Source organism: Diorhabda sublineata, unplaced genomic scaffold, assembly GCF_026230105.1.
Source record: "Diorhabda sublineata isolate icDioSubl1.1 unplaced genomic scaffold, icDioSubl1.1 Dsub_18, whole genome shotgun sequence".
NCBI lineage: Eukaryota > Metazoa > Arthropoda > Insecta > Coleoptera > Chrysomelidae > Diorhabda > Diorhabda sublineata.
In genome coordinates, this window is record NW_026614111.1 from 79,003 (window position 1) to 105,336 (window position 26,334).

Genomic DNA, 26,334 nt, shown 5'->3' on the forward strand with positions numbered 1-26,334 from the left:
TAACACAAAGTGACAGTTGACCTCAATGGGCTTCAGTGGATGTTATTCGATGATATCTGACAGAGTTAGATGCAAACTCACTCAAATTTATAAGAAATGTTGGAATTCGACTTCAAATTAGGAAGATAGACTTTGAAAATTTTCAATTATTACAAAGTGACAGATGACCTCAATGGGCTTCAATGGATGTTATTCGATGATATCTGACAGAGTTAGATGCAAACTCACTCAAATATATAAGAAATGTTGTATTTCTACTCCAAATTAGGAAGATAGACTTTGAAAATTTTCAATTATTACAAAGTGACAGATGACCTCAATGGGCTTCAATGGATGTTATTCGATGATATCTGAATAAAGTAGATGCAAACTCACTCAAATATATAAGAAATGTTGGATTTCTACTTCAAATTAGGAAGATAGACTTTGAAAATTTTCAATTATTACAATGTGACAGTTGACCTCAATTGGCTTCAATGGATGTTATTCGATGATATCTGACAGAGTTAGATGCAAACTCACTCAAATATATAAGAAATGTTGGAATTCGACTTCAAATTAGGAAGATAGACTTTGAAAATTTTCAATTATTACAAAGTGACAGATGACCTCAAAGGGCTTCAATGGATGTTATTCGAAGATATCTGAGAAAGTTAGATGCAAACTCACTCAAATATATAAGAAATGTTGGAATTCGACTTCAAATTAGGAAGATAGACTTTGAAAATTTTCAATTATTACAAAGTGACAGATGACCTCAAAGGGCTTCAATGGATGTTATTCGATGATATCTGAGAAAGTTAGATGCAAACTCACTCAAATATATAAGAAATGTTGGAATTCGACTTCAAATTAGGAAGATAGACTTTGAAAATTTTCAATTATTACAAAGTGACAGATGACCTCAAAGGGCTTCAATGGATGTTATTCGAAGATATCTGAGAAAGTTAGATGCAAACTCACTCAAATATATAAGAAATGTTGGAATTCGACTTCAAATTAGGAAGATAGACTTTGAAAATTTTCAATTATTACAAAGTGACAGATGACCTCAAACGGCTTCAATGGATGTTATTCGATGATATCTGAGAAAGTTAGATGCAAACTCACTCAAATATATAAGAAATGTTGGAATTCCACTTCAAATTAGGAAGATAGACTTTGAAAATTTTCAATTATTACAAAGTGACAGTTGACCTCAATGGGCTTCAATGGATGTTATTCGATGATATCTGAGAAAGTTAGATGCAAACTCACTCAAATATATAAGAAATGTTGCAATTCGACTTCAAATTAGGAAGATAGACTTTGAAAATTTTCAATTATTACAAAGTGACAGTTGACCTCAATGGGCTTCAATGGATGCTATTCGATGATATCTGACAAAAGTAGATGCAAACTCACTCAAATATATAAGAAATGTTGGATTTCTACTTCAAATTAGGAAGATAGACTTTGAAAATTTTCAATTATTACAAAGTGACAGATGACCTCAAATGGCTTCAATGGATGTTATTCGATGATATCTGACAAAAGTAGATGCAAACTCACTCAAATATATAAGAAATGTTGGATTTCTACTTCAAATTAGGAAGATAGACATTGAAAATTTTCAATTATTACAAAGTGACAGATGACCTCAAAGGGCTTCAATGGATGTTATTCGATGATATCTGACAGAGTTAGATGCAAACTCACTCAAATATATAAGAAATGTTGGAATTCGACTTCAAATTAGGAAGATAGACTTTGAAAATTTTCAATTATTACAAAGTGACAGTTGACCTCAATGGACTTCAATGGATGTTATTCGATGATATCTGACAGAGTTAGATGCAAACTCACTCAAATATATAAGAAATGTTGGAATTCGACTTCAAATTAGGAAGATAGACTTTGAAAATTTTCAATTATTACAAAGTGACAGATGACCTCAAAGGGCTTCAATGGATGTTATTCGAAGATATCTGAGAAAGTTAGATGCAAACTCACTCAAATATATAAGAAATGTTGGAATTCGACTTCAAATTAGGAAGATAGACTTTGAAAATTTTCAATTATTACAAAGTGACAGATGACCTCAAACGGCTTCAATGGATGCTATTCGATGATATCTGACAAAAGTAGATGCAAACTCACTCAAATATATAAGAAATGTTGGATTTCTACTTCAAATTAGGAAGATAGACTTTGAAAATTTTCAATTATTACAAAGTGACAGATGACCTCAAATGGCTTCAATGGATGTTATTCGATGATATCTGACAAAAGTAGATGCAAACTCACTCAAATATATAAGAAATGTTGGATTTCTACTTCAAATTAGGAAGATAGACATTGAAAATTTTCAATTATTACAAAGTGACAGATGACCTCAAAGGGCTTCAATGGATGTTATTCGATGATATCTGACAGAGTTAGATGCAAACTCACTCAAATATATAAGAAATGTTGGAATTCGACTTCAAATTAGGAAGATAGACTTTGAAAATTTTCAATTATTACAAAGTGACAGTTGACCTCAATGGACTTCAATGGATGTTATTCGATGATATCTGACAGAGTTAGATGCAAACTCACTCAAATATATAAGAAATGTTGGAATTCGACTTCAAATTAGGAAGATAGACTTTGAAAATTTTCAATTATTACAAAGTGACAGATGACCTCAAAGGGCTTCAATGGATGTTATTCGAAGATATCTGAGAAAGTTAGATGCAAACTCACTCAAATATATAAGAAATGTTGGAATTCGACTTCAAATTAGGAAGATAGACTTTGAAAATTTTCAATTATTACAAAGTGACAGATGACCTCAAACGGCTTCAATGGATGTAATTCGATGATATCTGAGAAAGTTAGATGCAAACTCACTCAAATATATAAGAAATGTTGGAATTCGACTTCAAATTAGGAAGATAGACTTTGAAAATTTTCAATTATTACAAAGTGACAGATGACCTCAAAGGGCTTCAATGGATGTTATTCGATGATATCTGAGAAAGTTAGATGCAAACTCAATCAAATATATAAGAAATGTTGGAATTCGACTTCAAATTAGGAAGATAGACTTTGAAAATTTTCAATTATTACAAAGTGACAGATGACCTCAATGGGCTTCAATGGATGTTATTCGATGATATCTGAGAAAGTTAGATGCAAACTCACTCAAATATATAAGAAATGTTGGAATTCGACTTCAAATTAGGAAGATAGACTTTGAAAATTTTCAATTATTACAAAGTGACAGATGACCTCAATGGGCTTCAATGGATGTTATTCGATGATATCTGACAAAAGTAGATGCAAACTCACTCAAATATATAAGAAATGTTGGATTTCTACTTCAAATTAGGAAGATAGACATTGAAAATTTTCAATTATTACAAAGTGACAGATGACCTCAAAGGGCTTCAATGGATGTTATTCGATGATATCTGACAGAGTTAGATGCAAACTCACTCAAATATATAAGAAATGTTGGAATTCGACTTCAAATTAGGAAGATAGACTTTGAAAATTTTCAATTATTACAAAGTGACAGTTGACCTCAATGGGCTTCAATGGATGTTATTCGATGATATCTGAGAAAGTTAGATGCAAACTCACTCAAATATATAAGAAATGTTGGAATTCGACTTCAAATTAGGAAGATAGACTTTGAAAATTTTCAATTATTACAAAGTGACAGATGACCTCAAAGGGCTTCAATGGATGTTATTCGATGATATCTGAGAAAGTTAGATGCAAACTCACTCAAATATATAAGAAATGTTGGAATTCGACTTCAAATTAGGAAGATAGACTTTGAAAATTTTCAATTATTACAAAGTGACAGATGACCTCAAACGGCTTCAATGGATGTTATTCGATGATATCTGAGAAAGTTAGATGCAAACTCACTCAAATATATAAGAAATGTTGGAATTCCACTTCAAATTAGGAAGATAGACTTTGAAAATTTTCAATTATTACAAAGTGACAGTTGACCTCAATGGGCTTCAATGGATGTTATTCGATGATATCTGAGAAAGTTAGATGCAAACTCACTCAAATATATAAGAAATGTTGCAATTCGACTTCAAATTAGGAAGATAGACTTTGAAAATTTTCAATTATTACAAAGTGACAGTTGACCTCAATGGGCTTCAATGGATGCTATTCGATGATATCTGACAAAAGTAGATGCAAACTCACTCAAATATATAAGAAATGTTGGATTTCTACTTCAAATTAGGAAGATAGACTTTGAAAATTTTCAATTATTACAAAGTGACAGATGACCTCAAATGGCTTCAATGGATGTTATTCGATGATATCTGACAAAAGTAGATGCAAACTCACTCAAATATATAAGAAATGTTGGATTTCTACTTCAAATTAGGAAGATAGACATTGAAAATTTTCAATTATTACAAAGTGACAGATGACCTCAAAGGGCTTCAATGGATGTTATTCGATGATATCTGACAGAGTTAGATGCAAACTCACTCAAATATATAAGAAATGTTGGAATTCGACTTCAAATTAGGAAGATAGACTTTGAAAATTTTCAATTATTACAAAGTGACAGTTGACCTCAATGGACTTCAATGGATGTTATTCGATGATATCTGACAGAGTTAGATGCAAACTCACTCAAATATATAAGAAATGTTGGAATTCGACTTCAAATTAGGAAGATAGACTTTGAAAATTTTCAATTATTACAAAGTGACAGATGACCTCAAAGGGCTTCAATGGATGTTATTCGAAGATATCTGAGAAAGTTAGATGCAAACTCACTCAAATATATAAGAAATGTTGGAATTCGACTTCAAATTAGGAAGATAGACTTTGAAAATTTTCAATTATTACAAAGTGACAGATGACCTCAAACGGCTTCAATGGATGTAATTCGATGATATCTGAGAAAGTTAGATGCAAACTCACTCAAATATATAAGAAATGTTGGAATTCGACTTCAAATTAGGAAGATAGACTTTGAAAATTTTCAATTATTACAAAGTGACAGATGACCTCAAAGGGCTTCAATGGATGTTATTCGATGATATCTGAGAAAGTTAGATGCAAACTCAATCAAATATATAAGAAATGTTGGAATTCGACTTCAAATTAGGAAGATAGACTTTGAAAATTTTCAATTATTACAAAGTGACAGATGACCTCAATGGGCTTCAATGGATGTTATTCGATGATATCTGAGAAAGTTAGATGCAAACTCACTCAAATATATAAGAAATGTTGGAATTCGACTTCAAATTAGGAAGATAGACTTTGAAAATTTTCAATTATTACAAAGTGACAGATGACCTCAATGGGCTTCAATGGATGTTATTCGATGATATCTGACAAAAGTAGATGCAAACTCACTCAAATATATAAGAAATGTTGGATTTCTACTTCAAATTAGGAAGATAGACATTGAAAATTTTCAATTATTACAAAGTGACAGATGACCTCAAAGGGCTTCAATGGATGTTATTCGATGATATCTGACAGAGTTAGATGCAAACTCACTCAAATATATAAGAAATGTTGGAATTCGACTTCAAATTAGGAAGATAGACTTTGAAAATTTTCAATTATTACAAAGTGACAGTTGACCTCAATGGGCTTCAATGGATGTTATTCGATGATATCTGAGAAAGTTAGATGCAAACTCACTCAAATATATAAGAAATGTTGGAATTCGACTTCAAATTAGGAAGATAGACTTTGAAAATTTTCAATTATTACAAAGTGACAGTTGACCTCAATGGGCTTCAATGGATGTTATTCGATGATATCTGAGAAAGTTAGATGCAAACTCACTCAAATATATAAGAAATGTTGGAATTCGACTTCAAATTAGGAAGATAGACTTTGAAAATTTTCAATTATTACAAAGTGACAGATGACCTCAAAGGGCTTCAATGGATGTTATTCGATGATATCTGAGAAAGTTAGATGCAAACTCACTCAAATATATAAGAAATGTTGGAATTCGACTTCAAATTAGGAAGATAGACTTTGAAAATTTTCAATTATTACAAAGTGACAGATGACCTCAAAGGGCTTCAATGGATGTTATTCGATGATATCTGAGAAAGTTAGATGCAAACTCACTCAAATATATAAGAAATGTTGGAATTCGACTTCAAATTAGGAAGATAGACTTTGAAAATTTTCAATTATTACAAAGTGACAGATGACCTCAATGGGCTTCAATGGATGTTATTCGATGATATCTGAGAAAGTTAGATGCAAACTCACTCAAATATATAAGAAATGTTGGAATTCGACTTCAAATTAGGAAGATAGACTTTGAAAATTTTCAATTATTACAAAGTGACAGATGACCTCAATGGGCTTCAATGGATGTTATTCGATGATATCTGACAATAGTAGATGCAAACTCACTCAAATATATAAGAAATGTTGGATTTCTACTTCAAATTAGGAAGATAGACATTGAAAATTTTCAATTATTACAAAGTGACAGATGACCTCAAAGGGCTTCAATGGATGTTATTCGATGATATCTGACAGAGTTAGATGCAAACTCACTCAAATATATGAGAAATGTTGGAATTCGACTTCAAATTAGGAAGATAGACTTTGAAAATTTTCATATTACACAAAGTGACAGTTGACCTCAAATGGCTTCAATGGATGTTATTCGATGATATCTGAGAAAGTTAGATGCAAACTCACTCAAATATATAAGAAATGTTGGAATTCCACTTCAAATTAGGAAGATAGACTTTGAAAATTTTCAATTATTACAAAGTGACAGTTGACCTCAATGGGCTTCAATGGATGTTATTCGATGATATCTGAGAAAGTTAGATGCAAACTCACTCAAATATATAAGAAATGTTGCAATTCGACTTCAAATTAGGAAGATAGACTTTGAAAATTTTCAATTATTACAAAGTGACAGATGACCTCAATGGGCTTCAATGGATGTTATTCGATGATATCTGAATAAAGTAGATGCAAACTCACTCAAATATATAAGAAATGTTGGATTTCTACTTCAAATTAGGAAGATAGACTTTGAAAATTTTCAATTATTACAAAGTGACAGTTGACCTCAATGGACTTCAATGGATGTTATTCGATGATATCTGACAGAGTTAGATGCAAACTCACTCAAATATATAAGAAATGTTGGAATTCGACTTCAAATTAGGAAGATAGACTTTGAAAATTTTCAATTATTACAAAGTGACAGATGACCTCAAAGGGCTTCAATGGATGTTATTCGAAGATATCTGAGAAAGTTAGATGCAAACTCACTCAAATATATAAGAAATGTTGGAATTCGACTTCAAATTAGGAAGATAGACTTTGAAAATTTTCAATTATTACAAAGTGACAGATGACCTCAAACGGCTTCAATGGATGTAATTCGATGATATCTGAGAAAGTTAGAGGCAAACTCACTCAAATATATAAGAAATGTTGGAATTCGACTTCAAATTAGGAAGATAGACTTTGAAAATTTTCAATTATTACAAAGTGACAGATGACCTCAAAGGGCTTCAATGGATGTTATTCGATGATATCTGAGAAAGTTAGATGCAAACTCACTCAAATATATAAGAAATGTTGGAATTCGACTTAAAATTAGGAAGATAGACTTTGAAAATTTTCAATTATTACAAAGTGACAGATGACCTCAATGGGCTTCAATGGATGTTATTCGATGATATCTGAGAAAGTTAGATGCAAACTCACTCAAATATATAAGAAATGTTGGAATTCGACTTCAAATTAGGAAGATAGACTTTGAAAATTTTCAATTATTACAAAGTGACAGATGACCTCAATGGGCTTCAATGGATGTTATTCGATGATATCTGACAGAAGTAGATGCAAACTCACTCAAATATATAAGAAATGTTGGATTTCCACTTCAAATTAGGAAGATAGACATTGAAAATTTTCAATTATTACAAAGTGACAGATGACCTCAAAGGGCTTCAATGGATGTTATTCGATGATATCTGACAGAGTTAGATGCAAACTCACTCAAATATATGAGAAATGTTGGAATTCGACTTCAAATTAGGAAGATAGACTTTGAAAATTTTCATATTACACAAAGTGACAGTTGACCTCAAAGGGCTTCAATGGATGTTATTCGATGATATCTGAGAAAGTTAGATGCAAACTCACTCAAATATATAAGAAATGTTGGAATTCGACTTCAAATTAGGAAGATAGACTTTGAAAATTTTCAATTATTACAAAGTGACAGATGACCTCAATGGGCTTCAATGGATGTTATTCGATGATATCTGAGAAAGTTAGATGCAAACTCACTCAAATATATAAGAAATGTTGGAATTCGACTTCAAATTAGGAAGATAGACTTTGAAAATTTTCAATTATTACAAAGTGACAGATGACCTCAATGGGCTTCAATGGATGTTATTCGATGATATCTGACAGAAGTAGATGCAAACTCACTCAAATATATAAGAAATGTTGGATTTCTACTTCAAATTAGGAAGATAGACATTGAAAATTTTCAATTATTACAAAGTGACAGATGACCTCAAAGGGCTTCAATGGATGTTATTCGATGATATCTGACAGAGTTAGATGCAAACTCACTCAAATATATGAGAAATGTTGGAATTCGACTTCAAATTAGGAAGATAGACTTTGAAAATTTTCATATTACACAAAGTGACAGTTGACCTCAAAGGGCTTCAATGGATGTTATTCGATGATATCTGAGAAAGTTAGATGCAAACTCACTCAAATATATAAGAAATGTTGGAATTCGACTTCAAATTAGGAAGATAGACTTTGAAAATTTTCAATTATTACAAAGTGACAGATGACCTCAAAGGGCTTCAATGGATGTTATTCGAAGATATCTGAGAAAGTTAGATGCAAACTCACTCAAATATATAAGAAATGTTGGAATTCGACTTCAAATTAGGAAGATAGACTTTGAAAATTTTCAATTATTACAAAGTGACAGATGACCTCAAAGGGCTTCAATGGATGTTATTCGATGATATCTGAGAAAGTTAGATGCAAACTCACTCAAATATATAAGAAATGTTGGAATTCGACTTCAAATTAGGAAGATAGACTTTGAAAATTTTCAATTATTACAAAGTGACAGTTGACCTCAATGGGCTTCAATGGATGTTATTCGATGATATCTGAGAAAGTTAGATGCAAACTCACTCAAATATATAAGAAATGTCGGAATTCGACTTCAAATTAGGAAGATAGACTTTGAAAATTTTCAATTATTACAAAGTGACAGTTGACCTCAATGGGCTTCAATGGATGTTATTCGATGATATCTGACAAAAGTAGATGCAAACTCACTCAAATATATAAGAAATGTTGGATTTCTACTTCAAATTAGGAAGATAGACTTTGAAAATTTTCAATTATTACAAAGTGACAGATGACCTCAAAGGGCTTCAATGGATGTTATTCGATGATATCTGACAAAAGTAGATGCAAACTCACTCAAATATATAAGAAATGTTGGATTTCTACTTCAAATTAGGAAGATAGACTTTGAAAATTTTCAATTATTACAAAGTGACAGATGACCTCAATGGGCTTCAATGGATGTTATTCGATGATATCTGAGAAAGTTAGATGCAAACTCACTCAAATATATAAGAAATGTTGGAATTCGACTTCAAATTAGGAAGATAGACTTTGAAAATTTTCAATTATTACAAAGTGACAGTTGACCTCAATGGGCTTCAATGGATGTTATTCGATGATATCTGAGAAAGTTAGATGCAAACTCACTCAAATATATAAGAAATGTCGGAATTCGACTTCAAATTAGGAAGATAGACTTTGAAAATTTTCAATTATTACAAAGTGACAGTTGACCTCAATGGGCTTCAATGGATGTTATTCGATGATATCTGACAAAAGTAGATGCAAACTCACTCAAATATATAAGAAATGTTGGATTTCTACTTCAAATTAGGAAGATAGACTTTGAAAATTTTCAATTATTACAAAGTGACAGATGACCTCAAAGGGCTTCAATGGATGTTATTCGATGATATCTGACAAAAGTAGATGCAAACTCACTCAAATATATAAGAAATGTTGGATTTCTACTTCAAATTAGGAAGATAGACTTTGAAAATTTTCAATTATTACAAAGTGACAGATGACCTCAATGGGCTTCAATGGATGTTATTCGATGATATCTGAGAAAGTTAGATGCAAACTCACTCAAATATATAAGAAATGTTGGAATTCGACTTCAAATTAGGAAGATAGACTTTGAAAATTTTCAATTATTACAAAGTGACAGATGACCTCAATGGGCTTCAATGGATGTTATTCGATGATATCTGAATAAAGTAGATGCAAACTCACTCAAATATATAAGAAATGTTGGATTTCTACTTCAAATTAGGAAGATAGACTTTGAAAATTTTCAATTATTACAAAGTGACAGTTGACCTCAATGGACTTCAATGGATGTTATTCGATGATATCTGACAGAGTTAGATGCAAACTCACTCAAATATATAAGAAATGTTGGAATTCGACTTCAAATTAGGAAGATAGACTTTGAAAATTTTCAATTATTACAAAGTGACAGATGACCTCAAAGGGCTTCAATGGATGTTATTCGAAGATATCTGAGAAAGTTAGATGCAAACTCACTCAAATATATAAGAAATGTTGGAATTCGACTTCAAATTAGGAAGATAGACTTTGAAAATTTTCAATTATTACAAAGTGACAGATGACCTCAAACGGCTTCAATGGATGTAATTCGATGATATCTGAGAAAGTTAGAGGCAAACTCACTCAAATATATAAGAAATGTTGGAATTCGACTTCAAATTAGGAAGATAGACTTTGAAAATTTTCAATTATTACAAAGTGACAGATGACCTCAAAGGGCTTCAATGGATGTTATTCGATGATATCTGAGAAAGTTAGATGCAAACTCACTCAAATATATAAGAAATGTTGGAATTCGACTTCAAATTAGGAAGATAGACTTTGAAAATTTTCAATTATTACAAAGTGACAGATGACCTCAATGGGCTTCAATGGATGTTATTCGATGATATCTGAGAAAGTTAGATGCAAACTCACTCAAATATATAAGAAATGTTGGAATTCGACTTCAAATTAGGAAGATAGACTTTGAAAATTTTCAATTATTACAAAGTGACAGATGACCTCAATGGGCTTCAATGGATGTTATTCGATGATATCTGACAGAAGTAGATGCAAACTCACTCAAATATATAAGAAATGTTGGATTTCTACTTCAAATTAGGAAGATAGACATTGAAAATTTTCAATTATTACAAAGTGACAGATGACCTCAAAGGGCTTCAATGGATGTTATTCGATGATATCTGACAGAGTTAGATGCAAACTCACTCAAATATATGAGAAATGTTGGAATTCGACTTCAAATTAGGAAGATAGACTTTGAAAATTTTCATATTACACAAAGTGACAGTTGACCTCAAAGGGCTTCAATGGATGTTATTCGATGATATCTGAGAAAGTTAGATGCAAACTCACTCAAATATATAAGAAATGTTGGAATTCGACTTCAAATTAGGAAGATAGACTTTGAAAATTTTCAATTATTACAAAGTGACAGATGACCTCAAAGGGCTTCAATGGATGTTATTCGAAGATATCTGAGAAAGTTAGATGCAAACTCACTCAAATATATAAGAAATGTTGGAATTCGACTTCAAATTAGGAAGATAGACTTTGAAAATTTTCAATTATTACAAAGTGACAGATGACCTCAAAGGGCTTCAATGGATGTTATTCGATGATATCTGAGAAAGTTAGATGCAAACTCACTCAAATATATAAGAAATGTTGGAATTCGACTTCAAATTAGGAAGATAGACTTTGAAAATTTTCAATTATTACAAAGTGACAGTTGACCTCAATGGGCTTCAATGGATGTTATTCGATGATATCTGAGAAAGTTAGATGCAAACTCACTCAAATATATAAGAAATGTCGGAATTCGACTTCAAATTAGGAAGATAGACTTTGAAAATTTTCAATTATTACAAAGTGACAGTTGACCTCAATGGGCTTCAATGGATGTTATTCGATGATATCTGACAAAAGTAGATGCAAACTCACTCAAATATATAAGAAATGTTGGATTTCTACTTCAAATTAGGAAGATAGACTTTGAAAATTTTCAATTATTACAAAGTGACAGATGACCTCAAAGGGCTTCAATGGATGTTATTCGATGATATCTGAGAAAGTTAGATGCAAACTCACTCAAATATATAAGAAATGTTGGAATTCGACTTCAAATTAGGAAGATAGACTTTGAAAATTTTCAATTATTACAAAGTGACAGATGACCTCAATGGGCTTCAATGGATGTTATTCGATGATATCTGAGAAAGTTAGATGCAAACTCACTCAAATATATAAGAAATGTTGGAATTCGACTTCAAATTAGGAAGATAGACTTTGAAAATTTTCAATTATTACAAAGTGACAGATGACCTCAATGGGCTTCAATGGATGTTATTCGATGATATCTGACAAAAATAGATGCAAACTCACTCAAATATATAAGAAATGTTGGAATTCGACTTCAAATTAGGAAGATAGACTTTGAAAATTTTCAATTATTACAAAGTGACAGATGACCTGAAAGGGCTTCAATGGATGTTATTCGATGATATCTGAGAAAGTTAGATGCAAACTGACTCAAATATATAAGAAATGTTGGAATTCCACTTCAAATTAGGAAGATAGACTTTGAAAATTTTCAATTATTACAAAGTGACAGTTGACCTCAATGGGCTTCAATGGATGTTATTCGATGATATCTGAGAAAGTTAGATGCAAACTCACTCAAATATATAAGAAATGTTGCAATTCGACTTCAAATTAGGAAGATAGACTTTGAAAATTTTCAATTATTAGAAAGTGACAGTTGACCTCAATGGGCTTCAATGGATGCTATTCGATGATATCTGACAAAAGTAGATGCAAACTCACTCAAATATATAAGAAATGTTGGATTTCTACTTCAAATTAGGAAGATAGACTTTGAAAATTTTCAATTATTACAAAGTGACAGATGACCTCAAATGGCTTCAATGGATGTTATTCGATGATATCTGAGAAAGTTAGATGCAAACTCACTCAAATATATAAGAAATGTTGGAATTCGACTTCAAATTAGGAAGATAGACTTTGAAAATTTTCAATTATTACAAAGTGACAGATGACCTCAATGGGCTTCAATGGATGTTATTCGATGATATCTGAGAAAGTTAGATGCAAACTCACTCAAATATATAAGAAATGTTGGAATTCGACTTCAAATTAGGAAGATAGACTTTGAAAATTTTCAATTATTACAAAGTGACAGATGACCTCAAAGGGCTTCAATGGATGTTATTCGATGATATCTGAGAAAGTTAGATGCAAACTCACTCAAATATATAAGAAATGTTGGAATTCGACTTCAAATTAGGAAGATAGACTTTGAAAATTTTCAATTATTACAAAGTGACAGATGACCTCAAAGGGCTTCAATGGATGTTATTCGAAGATATCTGAGAAAGTTAGATGCAAACTCACTCAAATATATAAGAAATGTTGGAATTCGACTTCAAATTAGGAAGATAGACTTTGAAAATTTTCAATTATTACAAAGTGACAGATGACCTCAAACGGCTTCAATGGATGTAATTCGATGATATCTGAGAAAGTTAGATGCAAACTCACTCAAATATATAAGAAATGTTGGAATTCGACTTCAAATTAGGAAGATAGACTTTGAAAATTTTCAATTATTACAAAGTGACAGATGACCTCAAAGGGCTTCAATGGATGTTATTCGATGATATCTGAGAAAGTTAGATGCAAACTCACTCAAATATATAAGAAATGTTGGAATTCGACTTCAAATTAGGAAGATAGACTTTGAAAATTTTCAATTATTACAAAGTGACAGATGACCTCAAAGGGCTTCAATGGATGTTATTCGATGATATCTGAGAAAGTTAGATGCAAACTCACTCAAATATATAAGAAATGTTGGAATTCGACTTCAAATTAGGAAGATAGACTTTGAAAATTTTCAATTATTACAAAGTGACAGTTGACCTCAATGGGCTTCAATGGATGTTATTCGATGATATCTGAGAAAGTTAGATGCAAACTCACTCAAATATATAAGAAATGTCGGAATTCGACTTCAAATTAGGAAGATAGACTTTGAAAATTTTCAATTATTACAAAGTGACAGTTGACCTTAATGGGCTTCAATGGATGTTATTCGATGATATCTGACAAAAGTAGATGCAAACTCACTCAAATATATAAGAAATGTTGGATTTCTACTTCAAATTAGGAAGATAGACTTTGAAAATTTTCAATTATTACAAAGTGACAGATGACCTCAAATGGCTTCAATGGATGTTATTCGATGATATCTGACAAAAGTAGATGCAAACTCACTCAAATATATAAGAAATGTTGGATTTCTACTTCAAATTAGGAAGATAGACATTGAAAATTTTCAATTATTACAAAGTGACAGATGACCTCAAAGGGCTTCAATGGATGTTATTCGATGATATCTGACAGAGTTAGATGCAAACTGACTCAAATATATAAGAAATGTTGGAATTCCACTTCAAATTAGGAAGATGGACTTTGAAAATTTTCAATTATTACAAAGTGACAGTTGACCTCAATGGGCTTCAATGGATGTTATTCGATGATATCTGAGAAAGTTAGATGCAAACTCACTCAAATATATAAGAAATGTTGCAATTCGACTTCAAATTAGGAAGATAGACTTTGAAAATTTTCAATTATTAGAAAGTGACAGTTGACCTCAATGGGCTTCAATGGATGCTATTCGATGATATCTGACAAAAGTAGATGCAAACTCACTCAAATATATAAGAAATGTTGGATTTCTACTTCAAATTAGGAAGTTAGACTTTGAAAATTTTCAATTATTACAAAGTGACAGATGACCTCAAATGGCTTCAATGGATGTTATTCGATGATATCTGAGAAAGTTAGATGCAAACTCACTCAAATATATAAGAAATGTTGGAATTCGACTTCAAATTAGGAAGATAGACTTTGAAAATTTTCAATTATTACAAAGTGACAGATGACCTCAATGGGCTTCAATGGATGTTATTCGATGATATCTGAGAAAGTTAGATGCAAACTCACTCAAATATATAAGAAATGTTGGAATTCGACTTCAAATTAGGAAGATAGACTTTGAAAATTTTCAATTATTACAAAGTGACAGATGACCTCAAACGGCTTCAATGGATGTAATTCGATGATATCTGAGAAAGTTAGATGCAAACTCACTCAAATATATAAGAAATGTTGGAATTCGACTTCAAATTAGGAAGATAGACTTTGAAAATTTTCAATTATTACAAAGTGACAGATGACCTCAAAGGGCTTCAATGGATGTTATTCGAAGATATCTGAGAAAGTTAGATGCAAACTCACTCAAATATATAAGAAATGTTGGAATTCGACTTCAAATTAGGAAGATAGACTTTGAAAATTTTCAATTATTACAAAGTGACAGATGACCTCAAACGGCTTCAATGGATGTAATTCGATGATATCTGAGAAAGTTAGATGCAAACTCACTCAAATATATAAGAAATGTTGGAATTCGACTTCAAATTAGGAAGATAGACTTTGAAAATTTTCAATTATTACAAAGTGACAGATGACCTCAAAGGGCTTCAATGGATGTTATTCGATGATATCTGAGAAAGTTAGATGCAAACTCACTCAAATATATAAGAAATGTTGGAATTCGACTTCAAATTAGGAAGATAGACTTTGAAAATTTTCAATTATTACAAAGTGACAGTTGACCTCAATGGGCTTCAATGGATGTTATTCGATGATATCTGAGAAAGTTAGATGCAAACTCACTCAAATATATAAGAAATGTTGGAATTCGACTTCAAATTAGGAAGATAGACTTTGAAAATTTTCAATTATTACAAAGTGACAGATGACCTCAAAGGGCTTCAATGGATGTTATTCGATGATATCTGAGAAAGTTAGATGCAAACTCACTCAAATATATAAGAAATGTTGGAATTCGACTTCAAATTAGGAAGATAGACTTTGAAAATTTTCAATTATTACAAAGTGACAGTTGACCTCAATGGGCTTCAATGGATGTTATTCGATGATATCTGAGAAAGTTAGATGCAAACTCACTCAAATATATAAGAAATGTCGGAATTCGACTTCAAATTAGGAAGATAGACTTTGAAAATTTTCAATTATTACAAAGTGACAGTTGACCTCAATGGGCTTCAATGGATGTTATTCGATGATATCTGACAAAAGTAGATGCAAACTCACTCAAATATATAAGAAATGTTGGATTTCTACTTCAAATTAGGAAGATAGACTTTGAAAATTTTCAATTATTACAAAGTGACAGATGACCTCAAAGGGCTTCAATGGATGTTATTCGATGATATCTGAGAAAGTTAGATGCAAACTCACTCAAATATATAAGAAATGTTGGAATTCGACTTCAAATTAGGAAGATAGACTTTGAAAATTTTCAATTATTACAAAGTGACAGATGACCTCAATGGGCTTCAATGGATGTTATTCGATGATATCTGAGAAAGTTAGATGCAAACTCACTCAAATATATAAGAAATGTTGGAATTCGACTTCAAATTAGGAAGATAGACTTTGAAAATTTTCAATTATTACAAAGTGACAGATGACCTCAATGGGCTTCAATGGATGTTATTCGATGATATCTGACAAAAGTAGATGCAAACTCTCTCAAATATATAAGAAATGTTGGAATTCGACTTCAAATTAGGAAGATAGACTTTGAAAATTTTCAATTATTACAAAGTGACAGATGACCTGAAAGGGCTTCAATGGATGTTATTCGATGATATCTGAGAAAGTTAGATGCAAACTGACTCAAATATATAAGAAATGTTGGAATTCCACTTCAAATTAGGAAGATAGACTTTGAAAATTTTCAATTATTACAAAGTGACAGATGACCTCAAAGGGCTTCAATGGATGTTATTCGATGATATCTGAGAAAGTTAGATGCAAACTCACTCAAATATATAAGAAATGTTGGAATTCGACTTCAAATTAGGAAGATAGACTTTGAAAATTTTCAATTATTACAAAGTGACAGATGACCTCAATGGGCTTCAATGGATGTTATTCGATGATATCTGAATAAAGTAGATGCAAACTCACTCAAATATATAAGAAATGTTGGATTTCTACTTCAAATTAGGAAGATAGACTTTGAAAATTTTCAATTATTACAAAGTGACAGTTGACCTCAATGGACTTCAATGGATGTTATTCGATGATATCTGACAGAGTTAGATGCAAACTCACTCAAATATATAAGAAATGTTGGAATTCGACTTCAAATTAGGAAGATAGACTTTGAAAATTTTCAATTATTACAAAGTGACAGATGACCTCAAAGGGCTTCAATGGATGTTATTCGAAGATATCTGAGAAAGTTAGATGCAAACTCACTCAAATATATAAGAAATGTTGGAATTCGACTTCAAATTAGGAAGATAGACTTTGAAAATTTTCAATTATTACAAAGTGACAGATGACCTCAAACGGCTTCAATGGATGTAATTCGATGATATCTGAGAAAGTTAGAGGCAAACTCACTCAAATATATAAGAAATGTTGGAATTCGACTTCAAATTAGGAAGATAGACTTTGAAAATTTTCAATTATTACAAAGTGACAGATGACCTCAAAGGGCTTCAATGGATGTTATTCGATGATATCTGAGAAAGTTAGATGCAAACTCACTCAAATATATAAGAAATGTTGGAATTCGACTTCAAATTAGGAAGATAGACTTTGAAAATTTTCAATTATTACAAAGTGACAGATGACCTCAATGGGCTTCAATGGATGTTATTCGATGATATCTGAGAAAGTTAGATGCAAACTCACTCAAATATATAAGAAATGTTGGAATTCGACTTCAAATTAGGAAGATAGACTTTGAAAATTTTCAATTATTACAAAGTGACAGATGACCTCAATGGGCTTCAATGGATGTTATTCGATGATATCTGACAGAAGTAGATGCAAACTCACTCAAATATATAAGAAATGTTGGATTTCTACTTCAAATTAGGAAGATAGACATTGAAAATTTTCAATTATTACAAAGTGACAGATGACCTCAAAGGGCTTCAATGGATGTTATTCGATGATATCTGACAGAGTTAGATGCAAACTCACTCAAATATATGAGAAATGTTGGAATTCGACTTCAAATTAGGAAGATAGACTTTGAAAATTTTCATATTACACAAAGTGACAGTTGACCTCAAAGGGCTTCAATGGATGTTATTCGATGATATCTGAGAAAGTTAGATGCAAACTCACTCAAATATATAAGAAATGTTGGAATTCGACTTCAAATTAGGAAGATAGACTTTGAAAATTTTCAATTATTACAAAGTGACAGATGACCTCAAAGGGCTTCAATGGATGTTATTCGAAGATATCTGAGAAAGTTAGATGCAAACTCACTCAAATATATAAGAAATGTTGGAATTCGACTTCAAATTAGGAAGATAGACTTTGAAAATTTTCAATTATTACAAAGTGACAGATGACCTCAAAGGGCTTCAATGGATGTTATTCGATGATATCTGAGAAAGTTAGATGCAAACTCACTCAAATATATAAGAAATGTTGGAATTCGACTTCAAATTAGGAAGATAGACTTTGAAAATTTTCAATTATTACAAAGTGACAGTTGACCTCAATGGGCTTCAATGGATGTTATTCGATGATATCTGAGAAAGTTAGATGCAAACTCACTCAAATATATAAGAAATGTCGGAATTCGACTTCAAATTAGGAAGATAGACTTTGAAAATTTTCAATTATTACAAAGTGACAGTTGACCTCAATGGGCTTCAATGGATGTTATTCGATGATATCTGACAAAAGTAGATGCAAACTCACTCAAATATATAAGAAATGTTGGATTTCTACTTCAAATTAGGAAGATAGACTTTGAAAATTTTCAATTATTACAAAGTGACAGATGACCTCAAAGGGCTTCAATGGATGTTATTCGATGATATCTGAGAAAGTTAGATGCAAACTCACTCAAATATATAAGAAATGTTGGAATTCGACTTCAAATTAGGAAGATAGACTTTGAAAATTTTCAATTATTACAAAGTGACAGATGACCTCAATGGGCTTCAATGGATGTTATTCGATGATATCTGAGAAAGTTAGATGCAAACTCACTCAAATATATAAGAAATGTTGGAATTCGACTTCAAATTAGGAAGATAGACTTTGAAAATTTTCAATTATTACAAAGTGACAGATGACCTCAATGGGCTTCAATGGATGTTATTCGATGATATCTGACAAAAATAGATGCAAACTCACTCAAATATATAAGAAATGTTGGAATTCGACTTCAAATTAGGAAGATAGACTTTGAAAATTTTCAATTATTACAAAGTGACAGATGACCTGAAAGGGCTTCAATGGATGTTATTCGATGATATCTGAGAAAGTTAGATGCAAACTGACTCAAATATATAAGAAATGTTGGAATTCCACTTCAAATTAGGAAGATAGACTTTGAAAATTTTCAATTATTACAAAGTGACAGTTGACCTCAATGGGCTTCAATGGATGTTATTCGATGATATCTGAGAAAGTTAGATGCAAACTCACTCAAATATATAAGAAATGTTGCAATTCGACTTCAAATTAGGAAGATAGACTTTGAAAATTTTCAATTATTAGAAAGTGACAGTTGACCTCAATGGGCTTCAATGGATGCTATTCGATGATATCTGACAAAAGTAGATGCAAACTCACTCAAATATATAAGAAATGTTGGATTTCTACTTCAAATTAGGAAGATAGACTTTGAAAATTTTCAATTATTACAAAGTGACAGATGACCTCAAATGGCTTCAATGGATGTTATTCGATGATATCTGAGAAAGTTAGATGCAAACTCACTCAAATATATAAGAAATGTTGGAATTCGACTTCAAATTAGGAAGATAGACTTTGAAAATTTTCAATTATTACAAAGTGACAGATGACCTCAATGGGCTTCAATGGATGTTATTCGATGATATCTGAGAAAGTTAGATGCAAACTCACTCAAATATATAAGAAATGTTGGAATTCGACTTCAAATTAGGAAGATAGACTTTGAAAATTTTCAATTATTACAAAGTGACAGATGACCTCAAACGGCTTCAATGGATGTAATTCGATGATATCTGAGAAAGTTAGATGCAAACTCACTCAAATATATAAGAAATGTTGGAATTCGACTTCAAATTAGGAAGATAGACTTTGAAAATTTTCAATTATTACAAAGTGACAGATGACCTCAAAGGGCTTCAATGGATGTTATTCGAAGATATCTGAGAAAGTTAGATGCAAACTCACTCAAATATATAAGAAATGTTGGAATTCGACTTCAAATTAGGAAGATAGACTTTGAAAATTTTCAATTATTACAAAGTGACAGATGACCTCAAACGGCTTCAATGGATGTAATTCGATGATATCTGAGAAAGTTAGATGCAAACTCACTCAAATATATAAGAAATGTTGGAATTCGACTTCAAATTAGGAAGATAGACTTTGAAAATTTTCAATTATTACAAAGTGACAGATGACCTCAAAGGGCTTCAATGGATGTTATTCGATGATATCTGAGAAAGTTAGATGCAAACTCACTCAAATATATAAGAAATGTTGGAATTCGACTTCAAATTAGGAAGATAGACTTTGAAAATTTTCAATTATTACAAAGTGACAGATGACCTCAAAGGGCTTCAATGGATGTTATTCGATGATATCTGAGAAAGTTAGATGCAAACTCACTCAAATATATAAGAAATGTTGGAATTCGACTTCAAATTAGGAAGATAGACTTTGAAAATTTTCAATTATTACAAAGTGACAGTTGACCTCAATGGGCTTCAATGGATGTTATTCGATGATATCTGAGAAAGTTAGATGCAAACTCACTCAAATATATAAGAAATGTCGGAATTCGACTTCAAATTAGGAAGATAGACTTTGAAAATTTTCAATTATTACAAAGTGACAGTTGACCTCAATGGGCTTCAATGGATGTTATTCGATGATATCTGACAAAAGTAGATGCAAACTCACTCAAATATATAATGTTGGATTTCTACTTCAAATTAGGAAGATAGACTTTGAAAATTTTGGATTTCTACTTCAAATTAGGAAGATAGACTTTGAAAATTTTCAATTATTACAAAGTGACAGATGACCTCAAATGGCTTCAATGGATGTTATTCGATGATATCTGACAAAAGTAGATGCAAACTCACTCAAATATATAAGAAATGTTGGATTTCTACTTCAAATTAGGAAGATAGACATTGAAAATTTTCAATTATTACAAAGTGACAGATGACCTCAAAGGGCTTCAATGGATGTTATTCGATGATATCTGACAGAGTTAGATGCAAACTGACTCAAATATATAAGAAATGTTGGAATTCCACTTCAAATTAGGAAGATAGACTTTGAAAATTTTCAATTATTACAAAGTGACAGATGACCTCAAATGGCTTCAATGGATGTTATTCGATGATATCTGACAAAAGTAGATGCAAACTCACTCAAATATATAAGAAGTGTTGGATTTCTACTTCAAATTAGGAAGATAGACATTGAAAATTTTCAATTATTACAAAGTGACAGTTGACCTCAATGGGCTTCAATGGATGTTATTCGATGATATCTGAGAAAGTTAGATGCAAACTCACTCAAATATATAAGAAATGTTGCAATTCGACTTCAAATTAGGAAGATAGACTTTGAAAATTTTCAATTATTAGAAAGTGACAGTTGACCTCAATGGGCTTCAATGGATGCTATTCGATGATATCTGACAAAAGTAGATGCAAACTCACTCAAATATATAAGAAATGTTGGATTTCTACTTCAAATTAGGAAGTTAGACTTTGAAAATTTTCAATTATTACAAAGTGACAGATGACCTCAAATGGCTTCAATGGATGTTATTCGATGATATCTGAGAAAGTTAGATGCAAACTCACTCAAATATATAAGAAATGTTGGAATTCGACTTCAAATTAGGAAGATAGACTTTGAAAATTTTCAATTATTACAAAGTGACAGATGACCTCAATGGGCTTCAATGGATGTTATTCGATGATATCTGAGAAAGTTAGATGCAAACTCACTCAAATATATAAGAAATGTTGGAATTCGACTTCAAATTAGGAAGATAGACTTTGAAAATTTTCAATTATTACAAAGTGACAGATGACCTCAAACGGCTTCAATGGATGTAATTCGATGATATCTGAGAAAGTTAGATGCAAACTCACTCAAATATATAAGAAATGTTGGAATTCGACTTCAAATTAGGAAGATAGACTTTGAAAATTTTCAATTATTACAAAGTGACAGATGACCTCAAAGGGCTTCAATGGATGTTATTCGAAGATATCTGAGAAAGTTAGATGCAAACTCACTCAAATATATAAGAAATGTTGGAATTCGACTTCAAATTAGGAAGATAGACTTTGAAAATTTTCAATTATTACAAAGTGACAGATGACCTCAAACGGCTTCAATGGATGTAATTCGATGATATCTGAGAAAGTTAGATGCAAACTCACTCAAATATATAAGAAATGTTGGAATTCGACTTCAAATTAGGAAGATAGACTTTGAAAATTTTCAATTATTACAAAGTGACAGATGACCTCAAAGGGCTTCAATGGATGTTATTCGATGATATCTGAGAAAGTTAGATGCAAACTCACTCAAATATATAAGAAATGTTGGAATTCGACTTCAAATTAGGAAGATAGACTTTGAAAATTTCCAATTATTACAAAGTGACAGTTGACCTCAATGGGCTTCAATGGATGTTATTCGATGATATCTGAGAAAGTTAGATGCAAACTCACTCAAATATATAAGAAATGTTGGAATTCGACTTCAAATTAGGAAGATAGACTTTGAAAATTTTCAATTATTACAAAGTGACAGATGACCTCAAAGGGCTTCAATGGATGTTATTCGATGATATCTGAGAAAGTTAGATGCAAACTCACTCAAATATATAAGAAATGTTGGAATTCGACTTCAAATTAGGAAGATAGACTTTGAAAATTTTCAATTATTACAAAGTGACAGTTGACCTCAATGGGCTTCAATGGATGTTATTCGATGATATCTGAGAAAGTTAGATGCAAACTCACTCAAATATATAAGAAATGTCGGAATTCGACTTCAAATTAGGAAGATAGACTTTGAAAATTTTCAATTATTACAAAGTGACAGTTGACCTCAATGGGCTTCAATGGATGTTATTCGATGATATCTGACAAAAGTAGATGCAAACTCACTCAAATATATAAGAAATGTTGGATTTCTACTTCAAATTAGGAAGATAGACTTTGAAAATTTTCAATTATTACAAAGTGACAGATGACCTCAAAGGGCTTCAATGGATGTTATTCGATGATATCTGAGAAAGTTAGATGCAAACTCACTCAAATATATAAGAAATGTTGGAATTCGACTTCAAATTAGGAAGATAGACTTTGAAAATTTTCAATTATTACAAAGTGACAGATGACCTCAATGGGCTTCAATGGATGTTATTCGATGATATCTGAGAAAGTTAGATGCAAACTCACTCAAATATATAAGAAATGTTGGAATTCGACTTCAAATTAGGAAGATAGACTTTGAAAATTTTCAATTATTACAAAGTGACAGATGACCTCAATGGGCTTCAATGGATGTTATTCGATGATATCTGACAAAAGTAGATGCAAACTCACTCAAATATATAAGAAATGTTGGAATTCGACTTCAAATTAGGAAGATAGACTTTGAAAATTTTCAATTATTACAAAGTGACAGATGACCTGAAAGGGCTTCAATGGATGTTATTCGATGATATCTGAGAAAGTTAGATGCAAACTGACTCAAATATATAAGAAATGTTGGAATTCCACTTCAAATTAGGAAGATAGACTTTAAAAATTTTCAATTATTACAAAGTGACAGTTGACCTCAATGGGCTTCAATGGATGTTATTCGATGATATCTGAGAAAGTTAGATGCAAACTCACTCAAATATATAAGAAATGTTGCAATTCGACTTCAAATTAGGAAGATAGACTTTGAAAATTTTCAATTATTACAAAGTGACAGTTGACCTCAATGGGCTTCAATGGATGCTATTCGATGATATCTGACAAAAGTAGATGCAAACTCACTCAAATATATAAGAAATGTTGGATTTCTACTTCAAATTAGGAAGATAGACTTTGAAAATTTTCAATTATTACAAAGTGACAGATGACCTCAAATGGCTTCAATGGATGTTATTCGATGATATCTGAGAAAGTTAGATGCAAACTCACTCAAATATATAAGAAATGTTGGAATTCGACTTCAAATTAGGAAGATAGACTTTGAAAATTTTCAATTATTACAAAGTGACAGATGACCTCAATGGGCTTCAATGGATGTTATTCGATGATATCTGAGAAAGTTAGATGCAAACTCACTCAAATATATAAGAAATGTTGGAATTCGACTTCAAATTAGGAAGATAGACTTTGAAAATTTTCAATTATTACAAAGTGACAGATGACCTCAAACGGCTTCAATGGATGTAATTCGATGATATCTGAGAAAGTTAGATGCAAACTCACTCGAATATATAAGAAATGTTGGAATTCGACTTCAAATTAGGAAGATAGACTTTGAAAATTTTCAATTATTACAAAGTGACAGATGACCTCAAAGGGCTTCAATGGATGTTATTCGAAGATATCTGAGAAAGTTAGATGCAAACTCACTCAACTATATAAGAAATGTTGGAATTCGACTTCAAATTAGGAAGATAGACTTTGAAAATTTTCAATTATTACAAAGTGACAGATGACCTCAAAGGGCTTCAATGGATGTTATTCGATGATATCTGAGAAAGTTAGATGCAAACTCACTCAAATATATAAGAAATGTTGGAATTCGACTTCAAATTAGGAAGATAGACTTTGAAAATTTTCAATTATTACAAAGTGACAGTTGACCTCAATGGGCTTCTATGGATGTTATTCGATGATATCTGAGAAAGTTAGATGCAAACTCACTCAAATATATAAGAAATGTCGGAATTCGACTTCAAATTAGGAAGATAGACTTTGAAAATTTTCAATTATTACAAAGTGACAGTTGACCTCAATGGGCTTCAATGGATGTTATTCGATGATATCTGACAAAAGTAGATGCAAACTCACTCAAATATATAAGAAATGTTGGATTTCTACTTCAAATTAGGAAGATAGACTTTGAAAATTTTCAATTATTACAAAGTGACAGATGACCTCAAAGGGCTTCAATGGATGTTATTCGATGATATCTGAGAAAGTTAGATGCAAACTCACTCAAATATATAAGAAATGTTGGAATTCGACTTCAAATTAGGAAGATAGACTTTGAAAATTTTCAATTATTACAAAGTGACAGATGACCTCAATGGGCTTCAATGGATGTTATTCGATGATATCTGAGAAAGTTAGATGCAAACTCACTCAAATATATAAGAAATGTTGGAATTCGACTTCAAATTAGGAAGATAGACTTTGAAAATTTTCAATTATTACAAAGTGACAGATGACCTCAATGGGCTTCAATGGATGTTATTCGATGATATCTGACAAAAGTAGATGCAAACTCACTCAAATATATAAGAAATGTTGGAATTCGACTTCATATTAGGAAGATAGACTTTGAAAATTTTCAATTATTACAAAGTGACAGATGACCTGAAAGGGCATCAATGGATGTTATTCGATGATATCTGAGAAAGTTAGATGCAAACTGACTCAAATATATAAGAAATGTTGGAATTCCACTTCAAATTAGGAAGATAGACTTTGAAAATTTTCAATTATTACAAAGTGACAGTTGACCTCAATGGGCTTCAATGGATGTTATTCGATGATATCTGAGAAAGTTAGATGCAAACTCACTCAAATATATAAGAAATGTTGCAATTCGACTTCAAATTAGGAAGATAGACTTTGAAAATTTTCAATTATTACAAAGTGACAGTTGACCTCAATGGGCTTCAATGGATGCTATTCGATGATATCTGACAAAAGTAGATGCAAACTCACTCAAATATATAAGAAATGTTGGATTTCTACTTCAAATTAGGAAGATAGA